Genomic DNA, 12,159 nt, shown 5'->3' with positions numbered 1-12,159 from the left:
GTGCTAGAAGTATCTGCGACTGGAATTCAAAATACCACCAGTTTGTCCTGCCTGTATGTTGTCAGACTTCAGAAGTTGAAGTTAACAACAGGATTCCGTTTTAGTGATTAACATTTCTGCGATTACTTTTTCTTCCTTGGTTTCGTATTCAAATGTACTGAAGCTCATCCCATGTTGTCATATTTTCTGTTCAGGTCCTGATTACCGTATGTCAGCTCTCCACCCCTGCCAAGTTTCAGGAAAGACTTGGCTTGGTAAACAGTTTCCTGTTGAAGCCATCAGTTTCCTGTTGCCATCAGAATGACAATGTGGAAATTAGCGAGTGCACCCTTTTGCAGGTAGATCTGCACTTGTGTTCAGGATCCGACAATCTTTTAAATAGAATGTACAATCAAAGCAATGGGGTTATGAGCTATTACAATTTTTAAAAAGGAAACATTAATAATGTCAGTTGCAAATTATGTGCTTACAACATGTGATGTTTACTTTTGGTATATGTTCACTCCCTCCAACATTTAGAACACCTCCAATCCAGCTCTGTATGAGGTCAGGAATTCTCTCGCTGTATCCATATTGTAATCAGGACCATATTCAATGCAAGTTAATTGTAAATGAGCTTGGTGGAGAAACACTTTGTAATTTTCTTTGGTGTGAATCACAGGTATTTGTCTGCATTTGCTCAGCATCACCAGCTTCTGACCTCCACAATTTGTAAGGAGATTTTTCCCCCTCCCCATGGGATGGAATATTTTAAAATGTTATCTAGAATAGGTCCCTACCATAAAGTGGTGGCTGGAAAAGAATGAAGGAAAGGGACCTAAATTTAAGGAGAAATATGAACAAATGCAACCACATGCTTGTGCATCACAATACTTATGCAACAGCAGGAAAATGTTGCGCGTAGTAAATAAATGGTGATGTACGTAATTAACACCCACTAGCTTTTTCCACTTGTTAGCCCTATGCCATGGCAGACCTTGAGGTCTCAAATTTTAGTGGCACCCTGTGCGATACCAAAATTCAGCACCCCCACCTCTTGCCTTCCATTCTATGTCATTGTTGTGGTGCCCTTGCCAGTCATACTCCCTTAAAGCCACCTCTGCCCTATGTATGGAGAGCTACTAACACATGGGAGGGTGCTGTGCTTCCTAGCTCCATCCCTAACACTGTGAGCCTGCCACTTCCATGTATTATGCAATGATCTAAAGTGGGAGTGGGCTGTACTTGCATAAGCTTCTCCACACTATTGAGAACCCTGTGCGATGGAGGCTTTCAAGTACGTGAAAGAGCCTATACATCTGTAGGAAGTTCCTTCTTCAACTATGTGCTTAATGCAGAGAGCTCAGAGGGATAGATTGACAGACCCTCCAAGTGTCCCTATTTTCCAGGAACTTCCTTGATTTACAGAAGCCATCCCGGTTTCTGATTTGATCCCAGAATGTCCCACTTTTCCTTAGGATGTCCCTATTTTCATTGGAGAAATGTTGAGGGGCATGGAGGTATCTGACTCCCAAGCTGTCTGGAGGCAATGCTGTACAGGGAAGTTTTTTTTTAATATTTAATGTTTTAATATATGATGAAAGCTGCCCAGAGTGGCTGGGGCAACCCAGTATGATGTATGGGGTGTAAAGAGTAAAATTATCCTTATGGAATGGGATGTCCCTATTTTCATCGGTGAAATTTTGGAGGGTATGGATTTATGTAGGTGTGAAGACATAGCCAGAAGGCACACTGCTACATCTTTTTCTTATGTTAACCCATATTGCAAAGGGGACTGTTGCCAGACAAATTGGTTATTACATCTTATAACTTCTGGAAATTGGAAATAACATATTATCAATGAGGAGGGAACATGTTGTCATGATCCCTCAGACCCTAGGGCCTCACAGGATATGGAGGAAGACTCAGACATGAAGGTGATTCAGGATTCAATCCCTGAGGGGACCTTAGTGCTCTTCCAGGCAAAACCTTCCCCTCAAACTCAGAGGATTAGCCCCCAGCTAAACAGCTCTTTTATCAGCTTTGCAGTTTAAAAATACAAAAGCTCCACAAAGTTGTCCCTTGTCCAATTTTGTAAACATCATGTTAAGTAGGATCGCAGAAAGACAATATTGTTTCTAATTACAGTAATCAATGCTACTTCTTTGGGGTTTTTTATGCAGTTAGCTGATAATTATGTGTTTTACCCTTTCACTCTTTTAATTTCTGGTTATACTTTGTAAATTAATTTTGAAAGTAATAAAAAGAAGAAGAAAGAAAAGAAAACCAGGCAAGATTCCTATAAAGAGTATGACCAGCTTTTTTCAGAGGGCAGGGTCTACTACAGAATAGGCTTTGCTGGTTTTTATAAGGCCTCAGATGACCCCAACTGCTCGCTGTAATGACAACATTTCCCCATGTTGTTTAAGTAGGGAAGAAATTTTTCCCAAGCCAGGGTCACAGGAAACTCTCTGAATTGCTCATCTCATTACCAGAACTTGTACACTCTGATTATACTTTATATGACTAAACCTATTGAGACTGCTACAGAGTTGAGCAAGTAACTATAGGGATTATACCTGAGGAGATGCTAGCTGCTAAGCTTCTCCTGAAGTAAGCATTGGACCCTTGCAAAACAGGATACCTGTACTGTCAAGACTTGGTGCTATGGGGAAAACAACACAAAACAAAGCCCCAAAGAGGCTCTGTTTTATTATTAAATTTTAAATCCACACAGTAAGATATTCCAATGCACACACTGGGTTCCTGATTAAAGCATGACTCTTGGAATAAAGGTAAAGAATATGTTAATTTGTTTTAATATTAAAGTACATGTTTCCTGCATATTCAATTTCTCTCAGCAAAAGTCTGAAGAGGGAGGGAAGAATATACTTCCTTTGATCTGTGATGTGTTGAAAATATTGCTGCTGTTTATGACATAATTTTGCACGTACTTGCAAGTATCATTCACTATGAAGAAGACCCCTGTTGGATTAGATGAAAAGCCTCCCCCGTCCAGTATTGTGTTTCCCACAGTAGCCAGCTAGGTGTCTATGGAAGCCCACAAACAGGGCATGCAGGCAAAAATCCTGTTACACTGTTGTCCCCAAGTGACTGCTACTCAGCGAAATGGTGTTCTTGTTATACCAGATATAGTGCAGAAGCGTCATGACTAGTTGATAGCCTTATCCTTCATGAATTTGTCTATAAAATAGATTCTAAAAGTGAACTTGGGTGGTTGTCTGTGATTATTGGAGTGGAGCATGCTACTTCCCCAACAGAAGCATTTACCAAAGCACATATTGTCAACTAGGACAATTCAGTCATAACAGCAGAATACAACCACCAGAGTCATCTGCAAACTAAGAGCATCCGTGTCACATGGCTAGGACATTACTACTGAGGTTCAGCAGCCATGCATCCAGGAACCCTGCAGCCATCGGCTCCTCTTCCTCCCAACACATCAAGTAGCAACTCTTTGTTTTAGCAGGGCCCATGTTGTAAGTTCTCCTAAGTGCTGTATTTATATTAGAAGCATGGGATATAAGTATTAGAATCATAGAATCATAGAGTTGGAAGAGACCTCAAGGGCCATCGAGTCCAACCCCCTGCCAAGCAGGAAACATAGATAGATGATAGATGATGATAGATAGATAGATAGATAGATAGATAGATAGATAGATAGATAGATAGATGATAGATAGATAGATAGATAGATAGATGATAGATGATAGATAGATAGATGATAGATAGATAGATCGATAGATAGATAGATAGATAGATAGATAGATAGATAGATAGATAGATAGATGATAGATAGATGATAGATAGATAGATAGATAGATAGATAGATAGATAGATAGATACCAGGCATGTCCAAAGTCTGTTTCAGGGGCCTAATTTGGCTCACCGGTCGATTTAATCTGGCCCCCGTGTATGTCCTTGGGTAAAATCCTTTTAAAAAGCTCAACAACTTTAGTTGGCCTTCACACATGTTCACTTCATCAAATCTGGCCCTCTTTGCAAAAAGTTTGGGCACCCCTGATATAGACTATTGTGTTCAGATGCCCAGGACACTGAAAAACAATAATCTATATTCAGGCTTAAGCTTAATAGATGACATTTTATAGTTCCTTCCCTGCAGATATCCACAATCAGACTGTCTTTCTTCCTTCCAGAATCCCCCTTGCCCTGACAGTGACATATATGTCTTGGAGTAGACTAGTAGTACAGTGGTACCTCTGGTTAAGAACTTAATTTGTTCTGGAGGTCCGTTCTTAACCTGAAACTGTTCTTAACCTGAGGTATCACTTTAGCTAATGTAGCCTCGTGCTGCCACCACACCGCCAGCGTGTGATTTCTGTTCTCATCCTGAAGCAAAGTTCTTACCCCGAGGTACTATTTCTGGGTTAGCGGAGTCTGTAACCTGAAGCGTCTGTATCCCAAGGTACCACTGTAGTAGGCATTTCCAAAGCAGTTACCATGAAGGCATGTTGCAGCAATATCAATTAAATCAGCCCTGAGTTGCAGATATGTCAGTAAAGGGTTGAGGAGAAAGGTGTAAGCATGAGGTGAGAAGAAAATGAAATGCAAAAAGTATAGTGGCAATTCCAAGTGAACTACAATGTATACAAGGTTAACAAGGTAACCCTTTCTAAGAGCAGAGATACCTGCAACTGAGGGTTGCACTTCATACATCTGACTCTTGTCACTAAAAACTTATACCACAACAAATGTGTTAGCCTTCAATGTGCCACCAGTCTGTCTGCCAATTTCCAGGGCATCCTGAAATTCTGGCCTGAATCAAAGAAAGGATCAGCTACAAACATTATATGCACATATCATATGACCAGAGAAAACATGTTTTGTAACCGATGGGCTCCAAACACAATCAAATACAAGGGTACCAACTGGTCTATGACACTTCTATGCGAAGCTCAAATGTACAAGGTAAGAACAGGGTATCTTTTTACTTTCTAGCTACACTGTGTTAATTTAACACCTCTGGAAGATAGAAACCCAATTTAATGCGTAAGCTTTCCTTTGAAAACTTTATTGAATGGTGGTGACCTTCAGATCATCAGCAGGGTATCCCTGGGAGAGTGAAACAATCTCCCACTCATTTCTGAATGCTGACTTTTTAAGTGTCAGTTTTGTCCATTTAGTCCCTGTGTTTTTCCTTTGTGGGCAGCAGATGGTGGGCATTATTGGCAGGTGATGACATACATTGCACTAGAGGATGAACAGAGCCAAGCTTGAACATGATGGGGTGGGGGAACCATGTGTGTTTAATGTCAGACAGATTTGTATATAAAGAGCGGCAGGATCCAACTTCTATACCAGCTACAAACAGCTGAAAGAAGCTGAACGCTCACATCTCCTCTACCTTACCTCCTGGTAGACCATAGTTGCAGGGAACATTCTCATTGCCAGGCTTACTTATACTATGAAGTATAAGAGGAAGGGAGATGGGCTAGGATAAAAGTGTCTGAAGTGATGGAGTACAGACAGACAAAGTGAAGAGGGAGGGAAAGTTAATCTTCCTTCTATAATATGACTCCTTTGGTGTAAAAAGTAGTCCTTAATTTTCTGTTTTATACATAGATGGACCAGGCAGCAAATATGGCCACAACCGTTGGATCTACTTTGGTCCTGATGGCATAACTGATATTAGGTTCAGTGTTATGTATTGCCTGCATAGACAAAAGGATGGAATTGACCCCTTATAGTTTGTTACAGGGCCTAGTCTCGGGGCTTGGCTACCACTGCAGAGATCAGTGTTACTGAGTAGTGTCAGAGAATTCCAACCAAAACAGAAATGGGTTAAGAAATCACCACTGTTTGCCTATTCACTTGTCTGAGCGAGATCAGTTTCATGCAAATGCAAGCAGCAACTGCTGACACTGAATTTCAAAGCAGTGAATATCTGTAACAATTTAATGCAGCATCTAACTTACATTTCTTGGATGCAAGTTCCAGTGAACCCTGTGAAACTCACTCCTGTGTAAACATGCATAGAGTTACTCTGCAAATCTCATACATAAGATAGGATTTTGAGTCTGTGTTTGCTTGAGGCAGTTTGTGTTTTGCTTTCTCCAGGGTTACCACTGCTTCTTACAGCAAAAGCTCCTTCCAGGGGCATGCAACACCATCTGGAAAAGTCTGTCTCCCCACCTCCTGAAACTGAGAACTTGGGTCATATTATACCTTTGTCTTTTCAGGATTCAGCTTCAGTTTTTTGGCCCACATCTACTTTACCACTGCGTCCAGACACTGTTCTAACACTTTGACTGCCTCTCCTGATTCAGATGAAACAGAGAGACAGGGCTGGGTGCCTCACTCCAAATCTGTTGATGACAACTCCCAGCATCTTTACCAATTGTTAAATAGCACAGGGGACAAGATGAGGACAACTCCCTCAACACCAATAGATAGATAGGAGCAGTATCTTATATTCCCACCTCCCTGAGTGGATCCAGGAGGAGACCATGGTTAACAATATCAAAAGCCACCAAGAGATCAAGGAGGGTGAGCAGGGCCCACCCTGCCATCTCTTTTCTTCCAAGCCTGCTTGAAGCTGAACCACCAACCACCCTGTCAGGAGTGCGTGCAGGAGCCAGGCCCTGTGACCAGTAGGGCTTTGCAGGACTGGGGCCTTCCTAAGTTTGTTCTGGAGAGGCAAGGCGCAGCCGCACAGGTGAGGCAGCTTGGTAACTCACTGCACCTGGTGGCAAGAGCCAGGAAGGGCTATAAGGCAGCATTTCCCTTTGGCTCTTTGCCACAGCAACATGTTTCCTGCCTTGCTGCATTTGGCTTCTTGCTTCCTGATCCTTGGCTTCCTGACTCCCTGCTTCTCGACCCTCAGACCCTTGATTTTGTGACTCCTTGCTTCTCGACCCTTGGACCCTTGACTTTGTGACTCCTTGCTTCCTGACCCTCGGACCCCTGGCTTCTAGACTCTTGTTCCTGCTCCCACCCCGCCATCTTGCCCCCAGTCCTGACTTCCTCAGCCATGACTTCAATCGCCCATAGACCAGACCATGACACACCTTTCAAGCACCTAGTCCAAAAATGAGACATTAAATGCTGAGCAAGAGTTACTTCTGGGTACAATGAGGTCTTCTTAAGGAGGGGATGGGAACTGCAGTCCAACAACACCTAGAAGGCACCACATTGGCAATTTCCAAGTACCATATGAATCTGCTCCTTTGCTTTGATAGCCTGGAATGGCACTTTTAAAGAACAAGTTATATTTATCCTTCTTGTGCGACTGTTGATGAAAATGGAATAAATGCCAGTGTGTCAGCCTTGGTTATAAACAATGGGACATGCAACATGCTTTGGATAGAAGCGAGAAGTGGGCTGGGGATGGGAATGAGGGGCTTTGGTATAAGATAGACATTACCATCCATCTTGCAGCTGTGCTGTGCTGTTCAGAAAGTCAACCTGTCTAGACTCATACTCACAGGTAATGTGACAGGTATGCTTCCTGTATTATTTGATTTTAGCGTCCCTGCATGCCACTGGGCCCTTAAAGCAGCCTTTCCTCCTCCCACCCCCACCCCGCTTGCTTTATATGCACTTGGCACATTTGCAAAAGAAATGTTTCCTATTGAGAACTAAGGTTTTCTCCCCCCCCCCAATCTGGAAATGCTGATGCAGCACAGTAAAGGACAGGCAACAGTAACAAAGGTGATAAAGTAGTTATTACTATGCTGAAACATAGTTGGTAGATTAATTTACATGGTCCTGCGCGTAGCCAGATAAAAAGGCCCCATTGATTTCCTGCTGACCCCCTTTCCCAAGTTAATGAATGAAATCTACTTGTGTCAGGAGGCAGGCCTATCCCAAAAAAAGATCTGTTATTTGCATCAGCATTCTGGGGAAGATGCCGATAAGCAAGACAAACACAAGGATTTTAGGGAAGTTCTGTCATAATTGCCCAGCATACCAATTTGGAGCACACACACACACACACTATTAAATCTCTGCTGCTAGCACTGCATGCTAATGGCTGCCTTGAGTTCTCCTTTCTTTGCATTACTTAGCCTGCCTGTTCCTACTCGACTGCATCAGAAGGATCTTCATTCTGTCGACTACTCCAAGGAACTGCTGTTCAAAAGTAGCTGAATCCCTTAGTGTGCCAAAGCCAAGACAACAGGGGCAGGAAACACTAAGGCTTTATCAACTTTTTGGCCAGTTTCCAGCAGCTTCCTCGGAATGGGTGGCAAACTGCAAGATTCCCAAGGGAGTTAAATTTTCAAGGAAGCAATGCCAAAATTTGGCACATGCTGGATAGATTTGTTTTAGGGTATTTATAAGGTGAGTAAAATGTGCTTCCTTCTCCCAGGTTGGTATGAACTTCAGGATTTGCTTTTAAGAGTTTTATATCCCTATTTCATACTGCAGAGAAACAGCGCCCCCCCCCCATGTGGGGAACTGTCCTTAGTGTCCTAAACTGTTGAATGAAAATAACCCAGTAATGGAATTTGGTCTTTGTTAGTTACCCATTTATGTTCCCAAAACCACCAGTCCCAATAACCCGGCAATGGACTCAAAAGGTTGCTGTGACCAAATAAGTCATTGTGTTTTAAGTAGGTGAGGGGAAGGTGTAGCTTGTATTATGGCTTTATAAAGAGGACATTGTGGGCCAGTGCTTTTCGGAGCTATTTTGCTGCTGAGCTTTCTTCCCCTTCTATCTCGCTGTTTTCAATTCCCCTCACTCTGAAAGATAAAACCATTACCTGCATAAACTGAAAGTTACAACTTGATTTTCTGCTTTTCTCAGAAACAAGTCTTACTGAGTTCAGGAGGGCTTGCTGCTTAGTAAGGGTGCTTAGGATTGAAATTGGCATCTCCAATAAGATAATTTTTAAGATTTCCTGTGAGTTGTGCCCCGCAAACAAAATCTATTGCTTTCCATATTTTAATAAACCCAAATTCTCTTTCATCCTGTTTAAAGTTTTATACTTTTAATTTTGCATTTCTGATATGATCTTCCATTTCTATCTCATGCTTTCAATTATCTATCTTATGCATGACTCTCATTTCTTGTGTTCCTCAAGTAAATTCATTTATATGGAGTTCCTATTCACCAAAAATATTCCTGTCAATAAACACTTCCTTGAGACTGTGCTCCCTTTTCTTCTTCTGATACAAGGATTATCTATACTCCAACCCTCAAGGGGGGAGAGAAGGAAGCACCTTTAATCTCATGTGATCTCCTGCTTAAATTATAACATTTTAAGTCCAGCAGCAGTGAAATGAGTTGCTACTTCAGATATCTTGTGAAAACATAATCTCAGCAATAATACTCCTTTTGGGGAAAGAGAGAGAGAGAGATTATTCAGGAATACTTGATGTGCTTGATTCTATTTGACTCTACCACAGATTGTACCAAGAATTTTTTGTAAACTTGAATAAGGTAGTTTTCTCTGCAAGCAAAACATTGCTGATGAACTTATTTATCTAGAAGGTCCATACATCACATTTTCAAGTATCCAGCTCAAATACGCCATGCAGGTTTGTTTCGTTTTAAGCCTCCAGGTTGGGCAGTATCCGTATACCATTCAATTGCACCTCTTCAATGAACTGTAGTAGTGCTGGCCCAATTTCTTACGTTGTCATCCTTTTTGCTTAGTGCAAAGTTGTTATTATTAAATAGTACATTTATAATCAAACCTTCCTCCTAAAGGAGCCTATAGAGGTAAACAACAATGCAGAAAACAATACCATTGATAATAAGCAAACAAACACTTAAAAACATTATGAACATCTAAAAACAGATCCTCACAGCTAAGAATTTCAAGGTTGCCAGGAACAGTGTTTTTCAGGCTTCAAATGCTTGGCTGAACAGCAGAGGCGTAGGAAGGGGGGGTGCAGGCCACCCTGGGTGTCATGATTGAGGGGGTGACAAAATGGCAGGCGAGAGGGCACCACATCTTGCGCCTGGCAGCGGCAGCACTTCTGACCCGGTGGCAGAGAGCAGCCCTCCTCAGCTGTGGCAAGGTGCACCCGGCCACAGCAGCTCCTGCGGAGAGCAGGAGAGTGAACAGCAGTTTCCTTGCCCCTTTCCTACCCTGAACTGTGACACGTGGGAAGGCACACCTCGCGCCAGCATGCTCCGCCCCCCTCAGGAACACGCCCACCCTGGGCAGTGTGGGCATATGCTGTGCCGCTGCTGAACAGCAATGCTTAAAATTTCTCCTCAGTGTTACTAATGAGGGAGACAGAGGCACCTCACCAGGGAGGGCGTTCCACAAAGCGGGAACCATCATTGAGAAGGTCCTGTTGCAGTGGTGAACACCAACAGGGCAACACCCAGAACTGGGGGCCCCTGCCAATTGTAGGGCCCAAGATGGTTGATGCTGAGGGAAGCACTATTTTAGGTGCAAGCTGGGATAGCGCTACAGCAATTTTGGTGGGCACATGGAACAGGGGAAATGTTTCATTTCCTCACAATGCTACCCGCTAGAAATAAAAATGTGGTATTAGACTTATGGCAAAACTCTGATATGTAGTTTTTTAATAACTGTTTGGTATTAATTTTATTTGTTTATATTTGTCATGAGTCAACATTTTAGAAGCAATTTTTTTTTAATGGGCAAACAGTCTTCTCCCCACCTCCAAATCACTGGAGAGCTGTAGCGATATAACAGGACTAAACACAACATACATACATTCATTTCATTTGCTATGAATAATGTTTTGTCAATGAAACCAAATGTTAAACTGAGAAGAAATGCACCATATGGATGCCAAAACTGCAGCAATTCGAGATCAATCAATATTATGCTGGGTAAAATGTTTTTTCAGCTATCTTTGATCTATGAACAATATGTTGCTAGCTCTTCCTCTCATCTCTGCAGGATCTTTATACTCCTAGCTTTCTTATCATTGTGTTCTTGCTCTAAAAAAACAGAAAAAAGACATTCATAAAGAACACTAGTTACCATCCTGGTAAACTTTGCTTAGGGCCTTCTGGTGGTTCCCTCATTGTGAGAAGTGAGGTTACAGGGAACCAGACAGAGGGCCTTCTCGGTAGTGGCACCCGCCCTGTGGAACGCCCTCCCTTCAGATGTGAAGGAAATAAGCAGCTATCCTATCTTTAAAAGACATCTGAAGGCAGCCCTGTTTAGGGAAGTTTTTAATATTTAATGCTATATTGTTTTTAACATGTGATTGGGGGCCACCCAGAGTGGCTGGGGAGATTCAGCCAGATGGGCGGGGTATAAATTATTATTATTATTATTATTATTATTATTATTATTATTATTATTATTATTACTTTGCCATTAGGAAACTGCCAAAATGAATTTAGGAAAATTCATTAGAAATTCATTCATTAGGAAAGTGAACAAAAGGGAGGAAGAAGAGAAGAGGGAAGAACATTTGACAATAGAACTTTAGGAGTGGTTTCTATGTTTGATATTTTGCTTAGTAATTTATAAAGTCAGAAATATAACTTATTTATTTATTATTAGTACTTATAGCTCTCCCTTCACCAAATGTTCCCAGAGCGGGTTACAAAAATAGAATGATTAAAATAAGTACAATGTGCAATTAAAATAATTGAAAATAAAAAAATTAAACAATGTCCAGCATTAGAAGAATGAAACAGCAGCACAGACAACAGTTCACAGCAATCAAAAACAATGTAGGAGGGAAGATAAGCAGGTTCTTTTATAAATAAAAACTACATGTTACAGACTTTGCATGTCCATAAGCATAATTTGAAAAAAAAAATATTTAGGGGATTTGGCTAACACCCACATCATCTATCAACACTCATTGAGCGACCTTAAGGCTTTATTTTGTTGATGTGGGCATTAGCCCGTTTCATTTCAATGTTTCTGCATCTCCAAATCATACAATTTGAATTAGTTAATGAGAAAATAGCTGGATAGTGTCGTTGACTCTGAGTGTCCTCCAACTTTAGTTTGATAATTTATAATTAATAGTTGCAGTATCCAACTTGTCTGGATTATTGTGCACAGTACACTGTGCAATTTCTACCAAGTCAAAGAAAATATCACCTAATAGAGACTGGATAATTGGTATAGTAGCTGAATAATGAATGCACAGTGGGTCAATCTCTGAGCTCTTGCGGTTCAGTGGACATAATCTTGGAAACTTGGTTTTACTCTGCGGCCTTGGGCAAGACACTTTCCTTTGGTTCTC

The sequence above is a fragment of the Podarcis bocagei genome, assembly GCF_964188305.1.
Source record: "Podarcis bocagei genome assembly, chromosome: 6".
In the NCBI taxonomy this organism is placed as follows: domain Eukaryota; kingdom Metazoa; phylum Chordata; class Lepidosauria; order Squamata; family Lacertidae; genus Podarcis; species Podarcis bocagei.
This window is presented reverse-complemented; position numbering follows the sequence as displayed.